Genomic DNA, 8,082 nt, shown 5'->3' with positions numbered 1-8,082 from the left:
CCAAGTAGCACCCACGGTAGGCGGTCAGTCCAGGTACTGTCCTGCAGGCCGGCGCGGAGTGAGGCCTTGAGTGACCTGTGGAAGCGTTCACAAAGTCCGTTGGCCTGCGGGTGGTACGCCGTGGTGCGGTGGAGCGTCACCCCGAGGTTGCGTGCTGTGGCCGTCCAGAGTTCGGAGGTGAACTGGGCGCCTCTGTCGGAGGTTATAAGAACATAAGAACATAAGAACATAAGAACATAAGAAATAGGAGCAGGAGTAGGCCAATCGGCCCCTCGAGCCTGCTCCACCATTCAATAAGATCATGGCTGATCTGATCCTAACCTCAAATCTTCTATCACTCTGCATCCACCCGAACCCATGTGATCTCCCGGGAGAGGCGAAAAACCAGATAAAGACCCAATGGCCAATTTGGGAGAAAAAAATCTGGGAAATTCCTCTCCGACCCATCTAGGCGATCGAAATTCTTCCAGGAGATCACTCTGTCCCTATATTTTCTACAGTACTTACCTTCTGTAAAGGCGATCTCCACCCCAGCCAGGAACAGGAATAAAACCATCTCCTGAAATCTAACAGAATTAGAACACAGTAGGAGCAGAACAAGGCTACACGGCCCCTGGGCCCGCTCCACTACCCACAGGGCCATGACCATTCCGAACCCAGACTCATGTCCAATTTCCTGCCCGCTCCCCGTAACCCTTTATTCCCTTTACTTCTAGGAAACTATCTATTTCTGTTTTAAATTTATTTAATGATGTAGCTTCCACAGCTTTCTGGGGCAGCAAATTCCACAAACCTACCACCCTCTGAGTGAAGAAGTTTCTCCTCATCTCAGTTTTGAATGAGCAGCCCCTTATTTTAAGATTATGCCCCCTAGTTCTAGTTTCACCCATCATTGGGAACATTCTCACCGCATCCACCCGATCAAGCCCCTTCACAATCTTATATGTTTCAATAAGATCGCCTCTCATTCTTCTGAACTCCAATGAGTAGAGTGCCAATCTACTCAACCTCTCCTCATATGACCACCCCCTCATCCCCGGGATTAACCGAGTGAACCTTCTTTGTACTGACTCGAGAGCAAGTATGTCTTTTCTTAAGTATGGACACCAAAACTGTATGCAGTATTCCAGGTGCGGCCTCACCAATACCTTGTACAACTGCAGCAATACCTCCCTGTTTTTATATTCCAACCCCCTAGCAATAAAAGCCAACATTCCATTGGCCTTCTTGATCACTTGCTGCACCTGCATACTAACCTTTTGAGTTTCGTGCACCAGGACCCCCAGATCCCTTTGTACTACAGTACTTTCCAGTTTCTTGCCATTAAGATAATAACTTGCTCTATGATTTTTCCTGCCAAAGTGCATAACTTCACACTTTCCAGTATTGTATTCCATCTGCCAAATCTCTGCCCACTTACTTAGCCTGTCTATGTCCCTTTGCAGGTTTTTTATGTCCTCCTCACTCACTACTTTCCGTCCCATCTTTGTATCATCTGCAAACTTTGATATGTTACACTCGGTCCCCTCCTCCAAATCGTTAATATAGATTGTAAAGAGTTGGGGACCCAGCACTGACCCCTGCGGAACACCACTAGTTACTGGTTGCCAATCTGAGAACGAACCATTTATCCCAACTCTCTGCTTTCTGTTAGAGAGCCAATCCTCCACCCACGCCAGAATATTACCCCCAATCCCGTGATTTTTTATCTTGAGCAATAATCTTTTGTGTGGCACCTTGTCAAATGCCTTTTGGAAGTCTAAATACACTACGTCCACTGGTTCCCCTTTATCCACCCTGTATGTTACTTCCTCAAAAAACTCAAGCAAATTTGTTAAACATGACTTCCCCTTCATGAAACCATGCTGAGTTTGCCCTATTAAATTGTGTTTATCCAAATGTCCCGTTACTGTCTCCTTAATAATGGACTCTAACATTTTACCAACCACAGATGTTAGGCTAACAGGTCTATAGTTTCCAGCCTTCTGCCTACTACCCTTTTTAAATAATGGTGTTACATTAGCAGTTTTCCAATCTGCCGGGACCTTTGCTGAGTCCAGTGAGTTTTGGAAAATTATTACCAATGCATCCACAATCCCTACCGCTACTTCCCTCAAGACCCTGGGATGCAAGCCATCAGGTCCAGGGGATTTATCCGCCTTGAGTCCCATTATTTTACCAAGTACCACTTCCTTAGTGATTTTAATTGTATTTAGTTCCTCCCCCCCTAGAGCCCCCTGTTTGTCCAGTGTTGGGATATTCTTAGTGTCCTCTACTGTAAAGACTGATACAAAATAATTGTTCAGTGTTTTTGCCATCTCCATGTTTCCCACCATTAATTTCCCGGTCTCATCCTCTAAGGGACCAACATTTACTTTAGCCACCCTTTTTCTTTTTATATAACTATAGAAACTTTTACTGTCTGTTTTTATATTTTTTGCTAATTTACTTTCATAATCTATCTTCCCTTTCTTAATCAATCTTTTTGTTATTTTTTGCTGTCTTTTAAAGACTTCCCAATCTTCCATCCTCCCACTAGATTTGGCTACCTTATATGCCCTTGTTTTTAATCGGATACTATCCTTAATTACTTTATTAGCCACGGATGGCTATCTTTTCTTTTACACCCTTTTTTCCTCAGTGGAATATATTTTTTTTGGAAGTTGTAAAATAACTCCTTAAATGTACACCACTGGTCATGTACCGTCTTACCCTTTAATCTATTTTCCCAGTCCACTCTCATTAATTCCGCTCTCATACCTTCATAGTCTCCTTTATTCAAGCTCAGCACGCTTGTTTGAGATCCAACCTTCTCACCCTCTAATTGAATATGGAACTCAACCATGTTATGGTCACTCATTCCAAGGGGATCCTTTACTAGGACATTTTTAATTAATCCTGTCTCATTACACAGGACCAAATCTAAGGTTGCTTGCCCCCTGGTCGGTTCAGTTACATACTGCTCAAGAAACCCATCCCTAATACACTCAATGAACTCTTCCTCAAGGCTGCTCTGCCCAATTTGATTTGTCCAGTTAATATGATAATTAAAATCCCCCATAATTATAGCTGTTCCCTTATTACAAGCCTCAACTATTTCCTGATTAATACTCCGTCCAACAGAGTTGCAACTGTTCGGAGGCCTATAGACTACACCCACTAGTGTTTTTTTCCCCTTATTATTCCTTACCTCCACCCAAACTGTTTCACTATCGTGCTCCTTTGACCCAATATCATTTCTCTGTATTATAGTGATTCCTTCCTTTATTAACATAGCCACCCCACCTCCTCTCCCTTCCTGCCTGTCCTTCCTGATTGTTAAATAACCTGGTATGTTTAATTCCCAGTCATGGTCACCCTGCAGCCATGTTTCTGTAATGGCCACAAGATCATACCCATATGTCATTATTTGTGCCGTTAACTCATTCATTTTGTTACGAATGCTACGTGCATTCAGATAAAGAACTTTCAAATATGTTTTGTAACACTTAGTTCCTGTTTTTTCCCTTTTTAGTACTTTACTTTTTACTCCATACCTTCTGTCCCTTCCTGACACATTCTGTTTTTTAATTCCCCCACTGCTACCTAAGTCTATGACCTTCTCTGTTGTCATTTCTATGATTTGCTCTCTAGAAACCTCCCCCCCACTAATTAGTTTAAAGCCCTCTCTACAGCCCTAGTTATATGATTCGCCAGGACTCTAGTCCCAGCACTGGCCAAGTGGAGTCCGTCCCAACGGAACAGCTCCCTCCTGTCCCAGTACTGGTGCCAGTGTCCCAAGAAGCAAAACCCATTTCTCCCACACCAGTCTTTGAGCCACGCATTTAACTCTTTAATTTTATTTATCCTAGCCAAATTCGCTCGTGGCTCAGGTAATAACCCAGAGATTATTACCCTTGAGGTTCTGTTTTTTAATTTGACCCCTAGCTGCTCATACTCCTTTAACAGAACCGTCTTCCTTGTCCTATCTACGTCGTTTGTACCAACATGGACCACGACAACTGGATCCTCCCCCTCCCACTGCAAGTTTCTTTCCAGCCCAGAAGAGATGTCCTTAACCCTGGCACCAGGCAGGCAACACAGCCTTCGGGACTCCCGCTCTTGACTGCAGAGAACCCTATCTATCCCCCTAATGATACTATCCCCTACCACTACAACATTTCTTTTTACTCCCTCCACTTGAATGGCCCCCTGTACCACGGTGCTGTGGCCAGGTTGCTCATCCTCCCTGCAGTCCCCGCTCCCGCCCTCACAGGGAGTAAGAACCTCGATCCTGCTGGACAAGAACAAGGGCTGCGTCTCCTTCAACACTACATCCTGGATCCCTGTACCTTCCTCACTCGTAGTCACACCGTCCTGTCCCTGACCACGGACTACATCTGCAGTAATTAACTTCATAGGTGTGACCATCTCCTGAAACATAGAGTCCAGGAACTTCTCCCCCTCCCTGATGTGTCGCAGTGTCCGAAGCTCGGTCTCAAGCTCCATAACATGGAACTTGAGTTCCTCTAGCAGCAAACACTTGTCGCAGATGTAATCACCGTTAGCCTCAATGGGGTTCAACGGCTCCCACATCTCGCAACAGTAACACATCACCTGCTCCATTCTAAATAATTAATTGAATTTCTTATTATTAGTTATGAAGACCCTGCCCGGATATATATGATAATATCACACCACTATTCAATAGGACTTACCAACTTAAAGGTATGAAAGAGAAGAGAAGGAAGAAAACCAACCAACCAGCTGATCACCAACCTCCTCCTTGAATACTGTCTGTGGAGCCGGTACGCCGAACCTCGCAACCCAGGTGTTAACGAACGCCCTGGCGATGTCGGCTGTGGTGGTGGAGGTCAGCGGCACTGCCTCAGGCCAGCGTGTGTAGCGGTCGACCATCGTGAGGAGATAAGTTTGGCCTTGCGATGGCGGCAGGGGACCGACGATGTCGACGTGTACGTGGTCGAAGCGGCGGCTGGGTACCTCGAAGTCTCCCAGGGGTGCTTTGGTGTGCAGCTGTACCTTAGCCCGTTGGCAGGCGAGGCAGGAGGTGGCCCAAGTCCGAACATCTCTGCTAAGGCCACGCCAGACGAAGCGCTTGGAGAGGAGTTTGACGGATGCGCGGGAACCCGGGTGAGAGAGCCCGTGGAGCGCGTCGAAGACGCGGCGGCGCCAGGTCTCAGGGACGACCGGCCTGGGTTGGCCGAGTGAGACGTCACACGTGACTGCCGTGGCTTCGGGCCCGTGCGCGACCTTGGCTAGGCGTAGCCCTGGCAGGCTGGTAGCCGCCGAGAGGAGGTCTGGGTCTGTGAGCTGGGCCGCTGCTAGTTGTGCGTAGTCGACCGCGAGGTGATTCGCACAGACGGCGGGACGGGAAAGGCAGTCGGCGACCACGTTGTCTCTACCGGAGACGTGCTGAATGTCCGTAGTAAACTCGGAGACGGCCGCGAGCTGGCGTTGCTGCCTAGCGGACCAGGGTTCGGTGTGCTTGGCCATCGCGTATGTGAGTGGCTTGTGGTCCACATACGCGGTGAAGGGGCGGCCTTCCAGGAGGAACCTGAAATGGCGGACCGACAGGTGGAGTGCGAGAAGCTCGCGGTCGAAAGTGGAGTATTTGACCTCCGGGGGGCGCAGTTGGCGGCTGTAGAAGGCAAGTGGCTGCCACGCGCCATTGACCCACTGCTCGAACACGGCCCCGACCGCGTGGTCGGAGGCGTCGGTGGTGAGCGCGACCTGGGCATCGGCCCTCGGGTGCGCGAGCAGAGTGGCGTCGGCGAGTGCGTTTTTGGTGGCGTCGAAGGTGGCTGCCGTGTCAGTGGTCCAGGCTACGTCCATCTTGCCGGATTTTCCTCGGAGGGAGTCGTATAGGGGCTTCATAAGGGCTGCGGCTCTGGGGATGAACCTGTTGTAGAAGTTCACCATCCCGAGGAACTCCTGGAGGCCCTTGATGGTTGTGGGGCAGGGGAATTGCTGGACGGCCTGCACCTTGTTGGGCAGGGGGACGGCCCCAGCAGGGGTGATGTGGTGACCGAGAAAATCGATCTCGGTTAGGCCGAATTGGCACTTCGCCGGGCTGAGGATGAGCCCGTGTTGGGCTAGGCGCCCGAACAAGATGCGAAGGTGTTCGAGGTGTTCCTGTTTGGAGGAGCTGGCCACGAGAATGTCGTCTAGATAGACGAATAGGAAGTTCAGGTCCCGGAGGACTGAGTCCATAAGGCGCTGGAAAGCCTGTGCTGCATTCTTGAGGCCGAAGGGCATCCTCAGGAACTCGAACAGGCCGAATGGGGTGATGACGGCCGTTTTGGGGATGTCCGCGGGGTATACGGGGACTTGGTGGTAACCGCGCACCAGGTCGACTTTGGAAAAGACGGTTCGTCCGGCCAGTCGGGCCGAGAAGTCCTGGATGTGTGGCACCGGGTACCGATCGGGGGTGGTGGCGTCGTTGAGGCGACGGTAGTCCCCGCAAGGGCGCCAGCCTCCGCCGGGCTTGGGGGCGATGTGGAGGGGCGAGGCCCAAGGGCTGCTGGAGCGGCGGATGATGCCGAGTTGTTCCATGTGGGTAAACTCGGCCCGCGCGATTTCCAGCTTGGCCGGGTTGAGTCTGCGGGCGTGGGCAGAAACTGGGGGGCCGGTGGTGGGGATATAGTGTTCCACACCGTGCTTGGCGGCTTTGGCCGAAAAGGTCGGGTTAGTGAGGGCGGGAAACTCAGCTAGGAGTGCCGAGTAGTCGTCCGTGGCTCTGGCGAGGCAGTAGGTCGTCGGGCCGGCCGAACGGGCCGGGGTAAAGGCGCCGGGGATGGGGGCCATAGTGTTGATGTCGACGAGGCGGTGCCTTGGAATGTCGACAAGGAGGCCGTGGGCGCGTAGGAAGTCGGCGCCGATGAGTGGGCAGAGGACCTTGGCTGTCAGGAACTCCCAGCGGTAGCGGCGGCCCGCGAGGTCGAGCGTGACCATGCGGGTGCCATATGTGCGGATTTCAGAGCCGTTGGCTGCAGCCAGTGTGATACCCCGTGTGCCGCGTTGGATCTCGAGGGCGGAGGCGGGGGTGATGCTGTGCTGGGCCCCTGTGTTGCACAGAAATCGGCGGTTGGTTCTGTCGTCAGTGACGTACAGTAGGGGCTCCTTCTGCCCCGCGGCCATCGCGGGGGCCGGTGCGGGGGGGGGGTTTGAAGGAACACGGTGGCGTGCAGCGTTGAGCCCTAGCGCCAAAACGGGTGTGGTAGTAGCAGTGACCCGGAGTGGTAGGGCGGTCGGGCCTAGTGGCCCGGGAAGACCGCGTGGTCGTTGCCGTGAGGTCGGGCGCGACGTCGCGAGCAGCCTGTGCAGAGAGCAGCCGGTCGGCCTTTTCGGCTATCTCATTCAGGTCCGTGGAGTCAGACTCCACAAGGAGTGGGCGGATGCTGGCGGGGAGCTGCTGAATGAAAAGCGTGCGAAAAAGGGCGCCGGGATTTTTGTCGTCTGAGAGGGACAGCATGTGGGAAAGCAGGTCTGATGGTGAAGCGTCACCAAGGCCGGGGAGGTCCAGGAGTTGGCAGTGGCGCTGGTAAGAGGACGTTTGAAATTTTTTAAGTAGCGCAGCCTTCAGATGCTCGTACTTGCCCTCCGTTGGTGGATTCTGCAGCGCTGCCCAAACCTTGGGGACTGTAGCATAGGTGAGCGAGGCGACGAGGTAGTCGTACTTCGTGGCGTCGACTGTAATGCCTTTCAGCCGGAATCTGGACTCAGCTTGAACGAACCAGGCTTCGGCGAGGTTCTCCCAAAAGTCAGGTAATTTAACCGTGACTACGTTTGTATCCGCCATGCTACCTTAGGATTCGTCCTGAGCATCGGGGTCACCAGTGTTGAGATACCGCGGCAAACGTGGGAGTCGAGACAGAGCTATTGAAAACACAACTGCTTTATTCTGACCACATGGCAAACAGGAACTAGAAAAGCCCGCACATCCACTTAAATACTTCCCAGACAGGAAGTGCTCCCGGCAGCCTGTCCCTGCGGGAAACAAGTAGCTGGAGGAAAGGGCCCCCGGCTGGGGGCTTCTGCTTAGACTGTCTGTGCCGCCGTGAGCGGATTATGTCCAGTGGTGGC

The sequence above is a fragment of the Somniosus microcephalus genome, chromosome 1 (assembly GCF_052327205.1).
Source record: "Somniosus microcephalus isolate GS21.2 chromosome 1, FLI_Smic_1.0, whole genome shotgun sequence".
In the NCBI taxonomy this organism is placed as follows: Eukaryota; Metazoa; Chordata; class Chondrichthyes; order Squaliformes; family Somniosidae; genus Somniosus; species Somniosus microcephalus.
Note: the sequence above shows the minus strand (reverse complement) of the source record.